At 52.1% G+C, this 17,075-nt stretch overlaps 1 non-coding gene across 1 annotated transcript; it reads left to right on the top strand.

The window, feature by feature from the left end:
* Positions 1-14,501: 14,501 nt before the first annotated feature.
* TRNAI-AAU (transfer RNA isoleucine (anticodon AAU)) lies at positions 14,502-14,575 on the top strand. Its single transcript has one exon. It is a non-coding gene; the product is annotated as a tRNA-Ile (tRNA).
* Positions 14,576-17,075: the final 2,500 nt, after the last annotated feature.

The following is a 17,075-nucleotide window of genomic DNA, read 5'->3' as shown; positions in this document are numbered from 1 at the left end:
AATGCCTTTCTGATTCACCCTGGTATTTATGGATATATATACAAAGGTTATGCAAATGTATACCCGCGAAGAGGCTTTTGTATGCTGCCAAAGTATGCGACACTATGTTCTGGGCATATATATAAAAACTAACTTCCTGCGTAAAATCTGAATATATATAATGTTGGCTAACAGAAATCTTTAAAACAGACCGACCTATCAATGGACTGGTAAATTATATTTAAAGGATTGTTTGGTTTACATATTTTGATTTCTTTTAGCCACCCAACAAGTGCCACTGGGGATGCGACTTTCCAGGCCAAACGTGCATTATGGGCATGTACCACTGAGACACAAGAGCTGCAGGATCCCTAAACATCGCTTGGTACACGTACGTCGCGCTTTTTATGTACCTCGCCATTCGACTTCGCCATTCTTCTCTCGACAAGCATCATACATCGCCTTTGTCCTAGTGACATCGCATGCGTATGCGTCTCACACTATGCGTGCACATCTGACTTGGCGTTTGTATTTCGACATAGTTTGTGACCAATGCAGAGTGCGTAGAAGCAAAAATAATAAAGTTACAACCTTCGTAGTGGATGAGCTTAAACTTTTCATGAGGTTACGCGTTGGATAGCATGAGAGTAAAGAAATATGTGTGCATCGGCGTTAGTTGTGAAGCATTTAATTAACCGTTTTACTTAACGTTCGCTTCGCATAGATTCCTGCATGTGCGTTAATGGCTCTGCATTTCTTTTTCTTTCTTTCGTCGCCGACTATTCTGCTGTCGCTGACCAGGGCAGGCGGCTTCACGGGCTCTCTCGTCCGCACGACTGGCCGACTCTCAGTAGAAGCCGTTGCGCTGCGTCATGGACGCGTTGTTTCCAGCAGCGGAGGGGGGGGGGGGGGAGGGTAGACGGGCTGTTTGTCGCGTCTCCACCGCCCGCCGCTCCGCCCGTTTCGCGAGCGCAAACAAACCGAGCCGCGCTCCCGCTGCCAGCCGAGATGGAGGGCTTCGGGCAGGAGGAGGGGTTGGTGCCAGAGTTCGCCTCCGTCGCCGCCATTCTACTGCGCTTGGAACGTGAGTGGCGACCGCCGCCTCCTATCTGGCGAAGCTTCGTCCGAGCCGCCTGCCGGCCAGCCGGCCCTTATCGGGGAGGATTTATTCCAGCGGCGGCTTCGGGCTATCGCGTCGTGGTGGCCCCCTCCTTCTCCCGCCGCTCGTTCCAACGGCGACGCGCGCGTTTCACGCACAAGCGTACAGACACCCGCACAACACTCGTCGAGAGGACGGCTCCTCGCGTGGCCCTCCGAGAAGCTGCAGGGAGGGGGACGGGGGAGACTAGCTCTCCCAAACGGCAGCAGCCACGCTGCGAGGTCATCGCCGAGGAGCCGGGACCGCCGTCGCTCGCGCGACAGCCGAGTCGGCGGCGCGGCCTTCATAAATTGCCCGCCGCCGCCGGCGCGCTATCTCGGCGCGCGGTCGCGCCCTCTCTCCTCTCCTGGTTCGCCCTCTCCTCGCAGCGTGGTGGCTCTTTGGCCCGTCGCCGGCCCGCGGGCCACGTCCGGGCCTCAATTATTCAGCCGCCCGCGAGATACAACGCACCGCACCTCCTCCTCGTTCCTTTTCCCGCGCCGCTGGCTTCCCTGGGCCGCCGTTCGCCTCGCCGGCGAAACTCGGCTTCTTCTTTTTTTTTTTTTTCGAGGCGGCTGCCCCGGCCGTTGTTGATGCCCTGCCGGCGGTCGGTTCGAAACGAGTCGCGAAGTAAAAGGAGACTCTGCGCCCGCGCTCGCTGCACCAGACGAACCACGGTTAAAGCCTCCGGGTCGGTCTCGCGCTTTTATTTGCGCGATCGCGAAAGAGCCGGTGCTAGTTCGCGCTTGAGAGTCGGCAGGCAGAGGCGCAAATGAGATGAAGGTTGGGTCTGAAACTACGGCTGTTCGTACTCCGTTGCAGCGCGAAAAGACGTAGACAAGACGAACGCTGACTCTTCCCTCGCGCTCTTGTCTGCGTGTACGTGTCTTCCCGTTGCAACGAAATTTATGAGAATATACAGCGTCGCCCCTCTATATGTCCCAGTGTTGCGTTGTCTGGCCAGCACAAAATGATTTTGCAGTCCCGTATGCCCTCGTACTTAGCTAGAACCGAGAAAGGGGTAATTGGAGGTCGCTGGAAGGTCCTGCAGTGAGCATGAAATTGGATTGTTGGTCAAAATTGATGGTCCAATAACCAGAATGATCTAAATTGATCCATAGCCCTCGATTATACGGCGCCTACAAACGTTCTCGTTTTGCTTTGGGACAATAAATGCATAAAAGAAATCTATGAGTGTGTTGTACCTAAATCAAAACACAAATGCAGCAATGTTGCACCCCTAAAGTTTGCTACAAACTATTCGATTGCTAATCTGGCTCTGCAGCCGTTCTTCGCTAATTTCAATGACGGGTTATACGAGGAGTTTTCTGCCATTTTGCATGGCTTCGCGGCTCAGCGGGGTGGCGAGCAGAATTTTCATTTTAGAGCAAGCGAGGCTTTTTACCTCGGCAACTATTTCATGCTATTATCTAATTTTGACTCTACAAATGAGCCTTGACAGCCCTGAGTATGCCTATCCCTAGATTTGCATTAGTTTCGGACGCTGTCACTGCGCGAGTAGCTATTTTAGACACGCGGAAAGAGTTCTCTTTATTTGTAATGTTTATGAATACTATACGGCGATAGTAACCTGAGAGCGGATTAGTAAGTAATGCTATGGCACAACTTGCAGTCGCAGTATTATATTAGGTTAAAAGAAGAAGTTGAAGGCTCGAACAAAAGTCCACGTACTCCGCTTATCATTCCGTGGCGTACGAATCGGTGCACCGGTGGCACGCTTCGACACCAGCGCTGAATTTCCCTCTAGTATTTCTGGTACGAAATTCTGTATAGCTTCATCTGTGGCACTCGCTGCTTTTGCGCACCTTCCCACTTTATATAGTAAGTAGCGATGGGTGCTGCATACCGCACTGGACAGCCGGCCACTGTCACCGCAAAATACATTGGGATGGCGGTCGCAACGCATGCTACAGTTCGCTTCTTGCGCTATTCGGACCTGCGAGATATGATGTGACAGTGACGTGTGGTGCCTTCAACATTTAGTACGCAGAGTACGCAACATTTAGTGCCTTTCTCCCTTCCTATGTCTTTCGATGTATTTTCCACTTCTCCTTGTGCAAGCTAGCGAAACGAACTTTTGTCTGGTTAACGTCCCTGCATATATTTTTTTTTTCTGTGCTTCTGTCTCTGTGGACAGTTGCGCCATGCGCCGCAGGGACCCGCCGAGCTTCGCGCCAGCCGCGCACAAACAAGCGTCGCCTCACTCTGCGGCTCCGCGTCGCAGTTCGACGAGCACGCGCATTCGTGCGGCGTCGCGCAAACGCGCATCCGATCCGACCCGGAGGCGTAATATACGCGCGCGTCGTCGTCGGAGGATAACGTTTGCACAGCCGGCGCTGGGCGCAAGCGACGATCAATTTCCATCTCCGGTCGGGCACCCGCGTGGGGCCTACGAGATTTGGAAGTTTGGGGCGTCGAGAGGGGCCGTGGGCGGCTCGCCGCCGGCGCCGCCGAACTGCGCGCGCGTTTATTATTCGAGCCGCGAGCAAAAAAGACCGATCGGGTGCGCACACGCACCACCTCGCCGGGTGCGCGCTGCATCGCGGTGCGGCGAAGGAGGCGCGGATCGGCCGCTGACACTACTCGGTCTCACCGGAAAGAAGCGTGCAGCGGCGCAAATGCGAGGGGATGGTGCATTATGAGCGAACGTGGCTTGGCCAGGGGGAATGAATACGCGTGCGCGTTTGTGCGCTCGTGATTAAGTTGCTTCATACATGCACGATGGCCTCCTTTGCGACGACGGAACGATTCGATGTCTCCGACGCGCGCCGATAATGAATGGCTGTACCTCTCGAAGGGCATTTTCAATCGAACACCCGACTTGCACGCTCCATAGCTTCCGAAGCGCTGCACGCTTCTAACGAGCCACCGCGCACAGGACGGGCGGAGGCTTGCGCGTACTGTCAAGGGAGAGGACGGAAAAGGAGGGTTTTGAATTTCTTTCTGTCGTTTTATTTACTTATTCCTTTCCTTTTTTTTTTTTTTTTGATAAGCACCGTAATTGAAGTCCCCGCGCGCGAGAGCACGCGGGACGCAGGGGCGGCGGGGTCGCCGCGCGCTCGCTTGTCGCGTAGCACTCGGGGCCGCGCTGTCGCCTTCCTCGGGGCCGCGAGCCCCGGCGCGAACGCCCCGCGGCCCCCTCTGCGCGCGGGGCGGATTGTGCCCGTCGGCGAGCCACGTCCTGCGCTCCCGCCACGTCTCGCGGGCGTCGCCCCTCGTCGTCGTCTCGCGGCGGGGCTCTTCTACGCGGACGCGCGTCGGGTTAATCCCCCGAAGGGCGTAGGCTCCCGCCGGCTCTCTCTCTCCCTCTCTCTTCGGGGCTCTTCCCGAACGCGCGCTGTGCGCGCAGTGGTACTTTCTGGCTTTCCCCTTCACAGTGTTTTCTTCTTTTACTGCAAGCTGCAAAATACCCGCCCAGCTTTCGTTCCTTCTTGACGCTTCCTCCTGCCTCTGTCCAAGCGTGAGCCGCGTCGCGATGGAGCGCGGTGGTGACGCCGCCCGATGCGGTGCGCTGCGGGGGTCCGCGCTAACTAGGCATGCCAGAATGCGCGTCGCGCGTGATCCGACCGAGCTGGACACCCGTCGCGTTGGGGAAAGCAATGAGGAGCCGCTGCAGCGTGAGGGCGCGCACTGAGGCGCGACATTGTGCTATAGACGCCTGCGCGAGCACCGTGTGATCGGAGAACCCGCCATACGTATAGGTACGCTCTGCACCGGCCAGAGGTCGCTGCAACTGTGATTCAGGCACCTTAGTCCTACGGGGGAGGCGGATGCCAGCCGCTGAGGCTGCGAAGAAAATGAAACTACCTTCCAAAGACCGAGAGACGCTTGCGGGAGTGTTTCACGCCGAACTTTGCCGATGGTGGTGGTGGTGATGATGCTTCAGCGGGCGAGGTTAGCATGGCATACATAGCCAGCAATTTTTCCGCGTGAGCCTCCTGCGAGTTGAGATCAGGGGCATGTCACCAGGCGTCGATGAACCCAAGGTAACTTCTCTATGCAAATGAGGGGGGGCGTACCTTTACTAGTACAAATATGAATAACGCCCACCATTCGCCATAAAGACGCGTAAACTCCCAAAAGAGAAATGAAATAAGGTGTATCTCACAGGTATAGCCTCTGAGATACACCTCTCTTTTACTTGGCAAACAAAGATCAAATGGACTCGCGCAGGAAAGAAGCGCACCAAGAACAAGTAAACCAGCGAAAGTGTAAAATAAAGATTTCGATAGTAGAATACAACTTTTTAAAAAAATCAGCAGTTAGCAACTGTTGTAATCGCACCGCTGGCACGAGTTGTTGGGAACTCGGCGCTGACGCCCGTTGTTGCACCTGGGTCGCAAGCCCCAAGGGTAGCGTTGGCCTGGCGGCCTGGGGCACAACTGGAAGCATCCGAAGGTCCCGGAAAAGCATGAGTCGACTGGTAACAACAAAACAACTTGTTTATTCTAACATCGCAAAGAGTTGGCGGTCAGGTCGACCGAAGTAGAGAGACGGGAGAGCACGTTACTCAACAGAAGAAATCGGAGCCTCTTTGGCGTCCGGGGGCAGCTGCTTTTATACTCTCGCAGTTGAGGGCAAGAAGGAACCCCTCTATAGACGAGCACGTGACTGTGCCGCTCGGGCACAATGGGAAGAGAAGGTGGAGCATACGTCGTGTCGGCGCCACTCGGGCACAATGGGAAGAGAAGGTGGCGCATACGTCGTGTCGGCGCCGGTCAGACCCCTCGCTTCACAGTTGGGGGAGCTCCTCTCCCCGGCTGCCGCGCTTCGACAAGCGTGGGCACCAACATGCACATACACACACACACACGCACATGAAGACACGTGGCATTGGAACATGCCTGGACGCGCTTGGCGGGGAGGCGTAGCGGCGGCGCCGAACGGGCCAAAATGTCTGCCGCTTTGAACGAAGCCCCGGCGTCCGTTGCATCCGCGCCGGCTATACCGCGCGTCGTAGGCGAAACGTAACAGACCGCCCCGCCGGGGGAAGGAGATCCCGATGGTCAGGGGACTGCATCCGCTGTCCGGAGGGATGTCGCTCGATGATGCTCATAACCGAAGCCGGGCGTCCCTCGACGTTTCTTGAGCGCAGCGCACAGAGAAGGCCTCGTTCTCTCATTCAGGTTCACACAGGACACTGCAAAGTGACTTCGGGAGAGTTCACATTTTTGTTCTCGTTCCCGGCAAGCGTTAGAACTACGCTGAAACTCAACCGCTCAGTCAGCAAGCACGGCACAACCCTCACTAAGCCCTGCCAGGCTCTTTCCCCTTCTATACCACTGCCTAGTTCCTTACAGTAGTCTAGCAGCACTCAGAACGCGTCCACAAATTGGAAAATTGCACTAGAAAGCACATCATCACTTTGAAACACTACACAAAAGCAATATGTTAAAAATCCTGCCTCAGGAAGAAAAACATCAGTAACAAACAATTTTGAGGCTGATTCCTACGTTAGGGGCTTCGACTTAAGCCATCGGCGTTACCGTTGAGACTCCCCTTTTTGTAACGCACCTCAAAGGAATATGGTTGCAAAGCGAGGCTCCAGCGCAGGAGGCGGCCATTTTTGGGAGAGATGGTCTGCAGCCATTGGAGAGGGCAGTGATCCGTCTCAATGATAAACCTTGAGCCGGCTAGATAGCATGACAATTTCTGAACGGCCCACACGAGACACGCACACTCTTTCTCGGTGGCGCTATACGCCTGCTCACGACTGGTCAGCTTACGACTAGCATACAGGACGGGGTGTTCTACTTCTCCATTTTCCCGTTGGCACAGTACAACGCCCATGCCTTGCTCACTAGCATCGCACTGAACAACGAACCCTTTTGTATAGTCTGGCGATCGTAGCACAGGCTGGCTTGTTAGGGCACTCTTTAGGGCGCTAAAAGCTCTTTCCTTTGTCTCGTCCCAGACGACTGTTTGGGGCTCTGTTTTTCTTAGAGCATCCGTCAGGGGAGCCGCGATATCAGAGTACCTGGGGATGTACCTCTGATAGTAGCCGGCGACACCTAAGAACGACCGAATATCGGTCTTCGTGCGCGGTTGCGGGAAGTCTCGCACAGCGGCCACCTTTATTTCAGAGGGGCGGCGATGACCCCGACCAATCACGTGACCGAGGTAGACAACCTCGGCCTGCGCTAACTGGCACTTGGGAGCCTTGACTGTCAAGCCCGCTTCGCGCAGGCGGGTTAGCACTGCCCGCAAGTGTGCCATATGCTCAGACCAGGATGCGGAGAATATCGCTACGTCGTCTAGATACGGTAAAGCGAATTCTTGCTGTCCCCGCAACACTTTATCCATGAGGCTTGAAAAACAGTATGGCGCGTTCTTCAAACCAAAACTCAACACTTTAGGACGGAATGTTCCCATTGGTGAAATGAACGCCGCATACCTACTAGCCTCTTCTGTAAGTGGAACCTGCCAATAACCCCTGACAAGATCTAGGGTGGAAATAAACTGAGCGCTACTAACTTTCTCAAGGCGCTCCTCGATGTTAGGGATCGGATAAATTTGATCCTTAGTGATGGAATTAAGCCTGCGGTAGTCGACGCAAGGACGAGGTTCCTTGCCCGGTACCTCAACTAAAATCAAAGGGGAGGTATAATCACTCTCATCTGCCTCAATAACACCGAGCTGTAGCATTTTCTTTACCTCAGCCTCCATAATATCGCTCTGGCGGGGTGACACCCGGTACGCCTTGGATCGTACTGGCTCTGGGGAGGTAAGTTCTATATCATGAGTAAGGACAGAAGTCCTACCAGGCCTCTCAGAGAACAGACCTTGAAACTCTTGTAAGAGCTGGTGTAGTTCGGTTTTCTGCTCAGGCGACAGCGGTGCTTTACTGATAAGGTCACTAATGACTTGACCGGTGTCTTCCCTGTTCGTCACTGAGCCTAGTCCCGGAAGCTCGACCGGAAGCTCTTCAGGAACGTTTACCATCATGCACACCACTGCTTCCCGTTGTTTATAGGGTTTGAGCAGATTACAGTGGTAAACTTGCTGTGCTTTCCCCTTTCCTGGCAGACTCACCACGTAGTTAACGTCCGACAGTTTCTGAACAATTCGTGCTGGGCCCTCCCACTGCACGTCTAGTTTGTTGTTTAGCGATGTGCGCAATATCATGACCTCATCGCCCACCTCAAAACGACGGGCCCTGGCTGTCCGATCATAATAAACCTTGGCCCTCTGCTGGGCCTTTGCCATTGCTTCACCTGACAACTTTTGTGCCCTTCTTAAGCGTTCGAGGAGCTTAAGCACGTACTCCACCACGACTGGGTCGTCGCCCCTGCCTTCCCACGATTCTCGAAGCATGCGAAGCGGAGACCGAAGCGAGCGACCGTACACCAGCTCAGCTGGCGAAAACCCCGTAGCCGCATGCGGCGCGGTCCTTAATACAAACATCACCCCAGGCAGACACAGCTCCCAGTCAGTTTGATGTTCAAAACATAATGCTCTCAACACGCGCTTCATGACGGAGTGGAGCTTCTCAACGGAATTCGACTGTGGGTGGTACACTGAGCTGTGTAACAGCTTTACCCCACACCTTTCGAGAAAAGTTGTCGTCAAAGCGCTAGTAAACACTGTGCCCTGATCTGATTGGATTTCCGCAGGAAAACCAACTCGCGCAAATATGGACAGTAGTGCATTGACTATTTCAACTGAGCTGAGTTCTTTAAGCGGCACTGCTTCAGGGAACTTTGTCGCTGGGCAGATCACAGTCAAAATGTGTCTGTACCCCGTGGCTGTTACCGGCAGAGGTCCCGCTGTATCAATAACGAGCCGTCTAAAAGGCTCCGTAATGATAGGTACCAATCTCAACGGCGCCCTCGATTTGTCCCCTGGTTTGCCCACCCGCTGACAGGTGTCACATGACCTCACGAAGTGGTCTGCGTCCCGAAAACACCCTGGCCAATAGTACTCTTGCAAGAGACGGTCCTTAGGTTTCTTAACTCCTAGGTGTCCGGACCACGAACCCCCGTGCGACAAGCGGAACAGATCCTGACGATAGCATTGAGGCACGATCAGCTGATCGAACTCCACTCCTCTGCGGTCTAGATACTTCCGGTACAGGACTCCACCTCTTTCCACAAAACGCGCATTTTTCCTGGCGATACCTTCCTTGAGAATGCAGCGTATGTTTTCTAGGCTGCCATCCTTTTTTTGCTCGGCTATCAAAGCCGACCGGCTGACTTTTAGCAACCTATCAAGTCCGTCTGACGTAGGCGCGATGAGCAAATCTGCAGATAGCTCTTCTAACTTTCCCGCATCGGCAATTTCCTCTCCGGTATCTGGTGCCTTTAACGTTACAGACTCAAGTTTATTCAGTTCGGGCGTGCTCTGAATATCAGCTTGCTGCGCCTCTGACCCTTTCTCATTGTTCGATAACGTCGGCCCCGCAACTACCGCCTTTGCAGCGAGCTCCCGAACCTTCGATCTGGTTAAGGCCTGAACGCTAGCCTCACCAAACAAAAGCCCCTTCTCGCGCAGGAGGTGATCGGACCTGTTCGAAAATAGGTACGGGTACTGGGGGGGCAGCATAGATGACACTGCGGCCTCCGTCTCAAGCGCTCCGAAAGGTCCTTCAATAAGCACTTTTGCTACCGGCAGACACACGCTATGAGCTTCCGCGGCTTGCTTGATCCATGCGCACTCGCCCGTGAACATATGGGGTTCTACGTAAGACGGGTGAACTACATCCATTGTAGCTGCGGAATCGCGAAGCACTCGGCACTCTTTCCCGTTCACGAGGAGGTCTCGCATGTAAGGCTCGAGAAGCTTCATGTTCTCGTCAGTGCTGCATAATGACAAAAACACGACTTTTGTTTTTGTTTCCGGACACTGCGCAGAAAAGTGACCCGGCTTCTGGCACGTATAACAAACGCGCGCTTGCCTCGTCTCGAACCGCTTTCTGCGTTCGGCTTCGGCTGCCGCCGTCTCCTTAGGTTCGGTCGCACTGCTTTCACTCGCATCCGCACTACGTGTGTTCCCCTTTGCTCTCATGGGTGTGAACTTTGGCCTCTCAAACTTCGAGCCAAATTCACCCTTTTGACCGTCCTTAGCTCCGCGAGCCCGACGCGTCACAAACTCCTCGGCTAGCTCAGCGGCTTTAGCCACCGTACAAACGTCTGGCCTATCCAAGACCCAGTACCGCACGTTCTCAGGTAACCGACTATAAAACTGTTCCAGCCCGAAGCACTGCAGAACTTTATCGTGGTCACCAAACGCTTTCTCTTCTTTGAGCCACTCCTGCATGTTTGACATAAGCCTGTACGCAAACTCCGTATATGACTCACTTTTGCCTTTCTCATTTTCCCGAAACTTCCGACGGAACGCCTCCGCTGGCAGCCTGTACTTCTTTAGCAGACTCGATTTCACTGTGTCGAAATCCTCTGCCTCCTCTCTATCCAAGCGAGCGACTACGTCGGCCGCCTCGCCGGGTAACAAAGTGAGCAAGCGCTGTGGCCACGTTTCCCGAGAGAACCCCTGCTTCTCGCACGTTCGCTCAAAGTTAACCAGGAACAAACCAATGTCCTCTCCAAGCTTAAACGGCCGCATCAGGTCAGTCATTTTGAACAATACGCGTTCTCCTGCACCGTGTGCCTGACTTCCATTACGAGCACGTTCGATCTCTATCTCGAGACGCTTCATTTCCAAAGCGTGTTGACGGTCGCGCTCTTGTTGCTCTCGCTCTTTCTGTTCTTTACGTTCACGCTCTTCTTTTTCTTTCTGTTCTTTTCGTTCACGCTCATCTTTCTCTTTCTGTTCTTTAAGTTCGCGCTCCTGTCTTTTTGCAGTCTCCCTCTCCTCAATGGTCTCAAGGCATTCCGACAGCTCGTCATCCTCAGCTTCTAACTCAAGAATAGCCCTTAGCAGTTCAGGTTTTCTGAGTTTGTCTGAGACATCCAGACCCAACTCTCTTGCAAGCTCCAGCAATTTCGGTTTGCGCAACGACTTCAAATCCATGGCTGCTCTGAATGCTGCTTTCTCTACTGCCTATTATTGTCTTGCCGCAAACTAACCCGGCAGCAACGACAACCACAATTACCAGCTCTGTTTCTGACACTAACAAAAGCCTGGCAAAGCTCAGAAGAAGAAAGTCCCGCACTCACCAAACCTCGCAGCCAAGAATTCAGCGCAGTCGTTCCGCTGCAGGCAACCAGTCATCACACAGGGCTCGTTGCACTGCTCCCGGATCGTCGTTGAGCTGCTCAGCATACAGTCAACCGCATATCTTCGCCGCTGGCCTCCGTTGTCGCGATCTCACCGCTGACAGACAGTTGTTGGAATCGCACCGCTGGCACGAGTTGTTGGGAACTCGGCGCTGACGCCCGTTGTTGCACCTGGGTCGCAAGCCCCAAGGGTAGCGTTGGCCTGGCGGCCTGGGGCACAACTGGAAGCATCCGAAGGTCCCGGCAAAGCATGAGTCGACTGGTAACAACAAAACAACTTGTTTATTCTAACATCGCAAAGAGTTGGCGGTCAGGTCGACCGAAGTAGAGAGACGGGAGAGCACGTTACTCAACAGAAGAAATCGGAGCCTCTTTGGCGTCCGGGGGCAGCTGCTTTTATACTCTCGCAGTTGAGGGCAAGAAGGAACCCCTCTATAGACGAGCACGTGACTGTGCCGCTCGGGCACAATGGGAAGAGAAGGTGGAGCATACGTCGTGTCGGCGCCACTCGGGCACAATGGGAAGAGAAGGTGGCGCATACGTCGTGTCGGCGCCGGTCAGGCCCCTCGCTTCACAGTTGGGGGAGCTCCTCTCCCCGGCTGCCGCGCTTCGACAAGCGTGGGCACCAACATGCACATACACACACACACGCACATGAAGACACGTGGCATTGGAATATGCCTGGACGCGCTTGGCGGGGAGGCGTAGCGGCGGCGCCGAACGGGCCAATATGTCTGCCGCTTTGAACGAAGCCCCGGCGTCCGTTGCATCCGCGCCGGCTATACCGCGCGTCGTAGGCGAAACGTAACACAACCAAGGCGCACGGACCGCGCGGGGATGTGTTACTCCGCCAGCCAATCACAGAAGCAAACGAAATCGTCGTCATGCGGCCTTTTCAAAAATGCGCCGTACTTGATAGCTCCGGAGTGTCCGCTGTTCTTGGCGAGTCTTTTCATTGGCGGCGGAAGCATTGAGATATGCAATAGACATGGACAAAGTGTATGGAGTCTGAGCATTTCACTCTTCAAAAGTCTGCGGTACAGTTCATTTCACTGCTGAGCCCTTTTTACTCATGAAACTTCACTGCCAACTGAAGTGAAACTTGGCAATAATAGTTGCAGCGAAGCAAGCATTTTATTTCAGTTCAATAAAGAATTGGGCTTTCGCCAATCCACTATGATGGGCGAGGGAAAACGTATAAAATTACGCGCTAATAATTTTATTTTTATGGTTACCGCCTTATTTGGGTAACAGGAAAAGTTTGAAGTACGATTTATTTGCGCGTGACCGTCGAATAGATGGTGACAACAGAACGCATCTCGAGTTAATCGCGCGGGCACCGAACCATTGAGAAAACTGGCCTTCACACTCAAGGAGATGCAGATAAATACCGCCATCAAGAAGTAGTGCGAAAGGCAGCAAAATGTTGACTACCAAATAGCTGTCAAGTCTCGCCATTGATTTGGCGGCGCTTTAGGAATGTGTGTGAGGAGTGGTGGCGTGCCCGGGGAGGTAAGGGTTTTGCCACTTATTTACCCCCCCCCCCCCCACGGTACGTGCCTGGCTGCAGGTAATACGTTTGAATCTGCCTTGTGCCTGAAATACATGGGGCAAAAGATTGTAGGAATTAGCCGGAGTATTTATGCGGAATTGTGTACCGACTAATCTAACATCTAAATGAAATCTTTATCGATGCTTCAAAAAAAGAAAATTCTGTTAAATTCTTAAGTAGAGTCGCGTTTGTGCAACAGTGTTCTATGTGCTTTAGTGTTTGTTTGCAAATTTAACGTTCTTTTGTTGTGTTGTATCCCTGTTGAGATGCGAAACTAGTGCGAATCATATATTTGTTTATAATCTTGAACCCGTTAGCATTTACAACTATGGGCTCAATCACGACGAAATTCTGTAAGCTTTATAAGACTGCGAATGAGCTTCGAACTTTTATTTGTGTTATTCGTCCTTGTCTCTCAGCGCGATCCCATCTGCTAGCCTTCTGATTATGATTTATATGCATCCCCCTTTGGAACGGTGTGGTGACAAATAGTCACGTTCTTCCCATCTTCGCATTCCCTCAAGTGCAGAGTAGCTGGCTAGATAAATGTGCCTCAGGCCGACCTCTACGTATTTCGTTTCATGAAACTTCTTTCTCTCTCCCTATCTCTCTTTATTTTTTTTCTCTTCCTCAAAACTTCTCTATTTACCTTGTACCGCTACCTATGCCTGTAACGGATCTGGTTCTATCGATCTCTTCCCTGCTTTTTTTACCAATCATCTAAACGTCTCTTGCGTATCTCGAATGCTGACTGGTTTATGCCTTCGTCCACTTTAAATCCAAGCGCTTCCGGAAGGTGTACGCTACATACGGCTTTCACTGGTTGAATTCGTTCGCATTCCATTAGGCTGTGCTGAGCGGTCTCCGGATTTTCGCTGCAGCAGACAGATGCTTCATCTTGTTGCGGGTACTTGCTCCGGTATGTTCCTGCCCTTAAGCAAGCAGCTTAAGCCTCAGATAGCAAGGCACTGCCCTTTGGGTCATCCTACAGATTATCACTTCTAATTTCTTTCTTCCCATTATGATAAATCTCCATGGTCATTTTTTGTTTCCCTTCTTTGCATCGAATTGGCTGTCTCTGTTTCTCACTTTCATTTTGATGACTGCAGGTTGTCTATGCAGACTTTCAATTACCCGGTCCTTGGATGCTACTTGATCGATACTTGCCACTAATTACTTGGCCTGCTTGTCGAATACAGCGCTCATGGTGGCTACGAACCGCGTTAGTAAACCTACAAAAGGGCTGGCACGCAAGAAGGGCACCAACCACACAAGCAGACCGCAAACGCAGACGCTTGTTTGCTCTGCGTCCTTTCTAAGAGGTCACGTAGCGAAAAAAAAAGGAGAAAAAAAAAAGCGACGACGGCTTCATCTAAAAATGTCATCCCATTCCTACTAATATAGCTTTTTCCTGTAAATGCAACACAGTTCGCCGCTAGTGTGTCGCTGTTCTTTATAACATTTATTTAATCGGTGAACACCTTGGAGGTTCGTATAATTTGGCTTGGCATTAATAAATAGTGCAATAGTGCGGCAAATCTATATATGGACAGGAAAACGCAACACATAAAACACAGGTTGCCTATACATTATGCTATGCACGCTTGACATTGGTCCAGTTGCTGTGGCGCGCCGTGCTGGCCTGCTAGCTCAGTCGGTTAGAGCGTCGTGCTAATAACGCGAAGGTCGTAGGTTCGATCCCTGCGCAGGCCATATTTTTTCAGTTTTTTTTTAATGAAAATTACTCAAATCCTTACTTTCCCCACCTTGTCGGCCCCTGCCTCCGCTAATTCAACTACTCGCAGATTTCTTTCAAGGCTTATTGCCTGCAAACTTTCCGGACACTTGTTCAAACATTAATGTCTGCTCAACGAACGTGCGAACCGATCGAAGGGCTTGACAAACAGAACTGAGAGAAAGACAGAAATATTTATTCAATGAATGAACAGAGGGGTAACTGCCAAGAAAGCCGAATCGGTTCCTGGTCACTGAGGAAGCGAAATAGTGCTAACTTGGGACAATTGGTCCGTGCGGAAGATAAAAAAAATTGGCGACGCATCCATACTTTAAAAACCATTGGCGACGTTCATTCGATTAGCAGTATGTCTTACGGTTGGTGCGTAATTGTTGATGATATATTTTATATAATGATTATAACGGGAGGCGGCACATACACAGTGCCACAAGTTGGAGTCGAATAGCTTCAGTGAAGAGAAACACACGCCCAGTGAACCAAGTTGCCATGAAAGACGGTCATTGAAAAGCTCCACATACCCAGTGTGACATATTCAGTGAAAGAAGTTGGTTTGACGGTTGGTTCTGAAGCCGACTCCCTCATCACAACATTCCAGTGCTCAACCGATTTGACCATGGAATACCCAGTGATCTAAGTTGGCGCGCAAGAGGTTAGACGCGGACATCCATCCGTCCATCCATCCATCCATCCATCCATCCATCCATCCATCCATCCATCCATCCATCCATCCATCCATCCATACATACATACATACATACATACATACATACATACATACATACGTACATCCCGCAAACTGGATGAAGTTTGCAAAAAATGCTAATGGCCTTGAAAATTCCATCTCAGAATGACTGACATGTTAATGCAATCAACATTGAAGCAATGTAATGACAAAACGACAATTTCACATTTACCGGCACCACGAAGTTTTTTGCTTGCTCATACTCACGGAGTGCTCATACAGGAGCGCCGACTCGCCTATCTTGAGATGCATTTCGCGCCGCCAACTATTGTCCCAGCGATAACAGACTGCACCATACTCTCTCTCTCTCTCTCCGCTCACCTCCTTTACTCCGCGTGTCTTTCCAAGGTACTCTGCTCCTTTCCTTCCTTCGCTAGATATTGGTGCCAAAAATTCACGCCGTGCGGCAACGAAGTCGAGAAGCGAACGTGTTGAGAGCCCTTTCAGCTATCAAAATATTATGTGGCCGGACGCCGCGCTTGCGACGTTGTCGTCAATTGAAGCGATATAATAGACAGTTTTAGTACTACGTAAGTAGCGTACGCAACGGCGTTGCGTACGTACGATTGCTACGTTCTGCAAAGTGCGCATGTGCAGAACGCAACACGAACGGTACGTGATGCGTACGCGGCCGCTGCGTGCGCACGCATCCGATTCTTGCGTGCGTACGTAGGAAGCCTTGAGTGCTGCTCTCGTGGTTCTCGTTTGTTCGGGAGAGCGCGAGACAAAAGAGTTTCCCAAAAGGGCAGCGTCAACGGAGACCAGCGGACGGCTGTACTTTTCAATGGTCTACGATTTGGCTTTGCTGCGTGAAGTGAACGCGCAGAAAGCCATTCTCGGATCCTTCACGGTGGGAATGCATAGCGAAAATAGGAACTTTGTTTTTGAGGAAGTGTTGAGTGTGTGCTGTTTGCGCGAAAGGCTCGACCTGCTTTTGGCGCAGTTCATCGCAAATGACCGTGGCAGCCTCATAAAGCAAGTACTCGGTTTTTTTTCTCTCGGTATGATTCGTGTATTCCATCCGTATTAAAAGTAGAGTCTCTTAAAGGCCTAAATATAGTTCGACGAAGCGCGCCCACACGTTGCATCACGTTAGCGAGATCAACAGTTCGACCGACGGTTTGACGTATACTGGCGGACGCGGCCAATGCGCTCTGACGCGCCCGGCGCCTAACGCTTACGTAAGTAGGCATTTCGCAGTACTACTAAAAGCGCTGACGCGACACGCGCTCCTACGTTCCGCAATGCACTTGCGTGCTGCGTACGTATCGTCATGGCGCAGTACTAAAATTGTCTATTATTGCGGCGTGCTTTTAGATTGTGACTGCAGCGAGTAAAAGAATGTTATGTAAGTGAGTGAACTTTTATTTGGTCCAGAAAAACGCGATAAAACGCGCACCCTGCTAATCCCACGACGGGACTGACAGATCTAGTCTGCCGGCCCGATCGCGGGTGCGCTGGACGGCCAGAATTTGGTCTTCGAACACGGGACTTCGCAGGAGCGCGTCCCACTCTTCCTTGGTGAACTTCGGGCCCAGCGACCCGCACTCCAAGATCATATGAGGCAAACTAACAACCTCACAACAGGCCACGCAAGAACAATTCGGATAAATCTCGGGATATATGCTGTTAAGGGACGCCAGATTTGTGTAGGAGTTCGTTTGTAAGAGTCTGAGCGTGACCTCCTGCGGCCCGCTTAGCATGGAGTGAGGCGG

Source organism: Dermacentor variabilis, chromosome 2 (assembly GCF_050947875.1).
Source record: "Dermacentor variabilis isolate Ectoservices chromosome 2, ASM5094787v1, whole genome shotgun sequence".
NCBI lineage: Eukaryota > Metazoa > Arthropoda > Arachnida > Ixodida > Ixodidae > Dermacentor > Dermacentor variabilis.
Note: the sequence above shows the minus strand (reverse complement) of the source record. Positions and strands in the feature narration are given on the sequence as shown.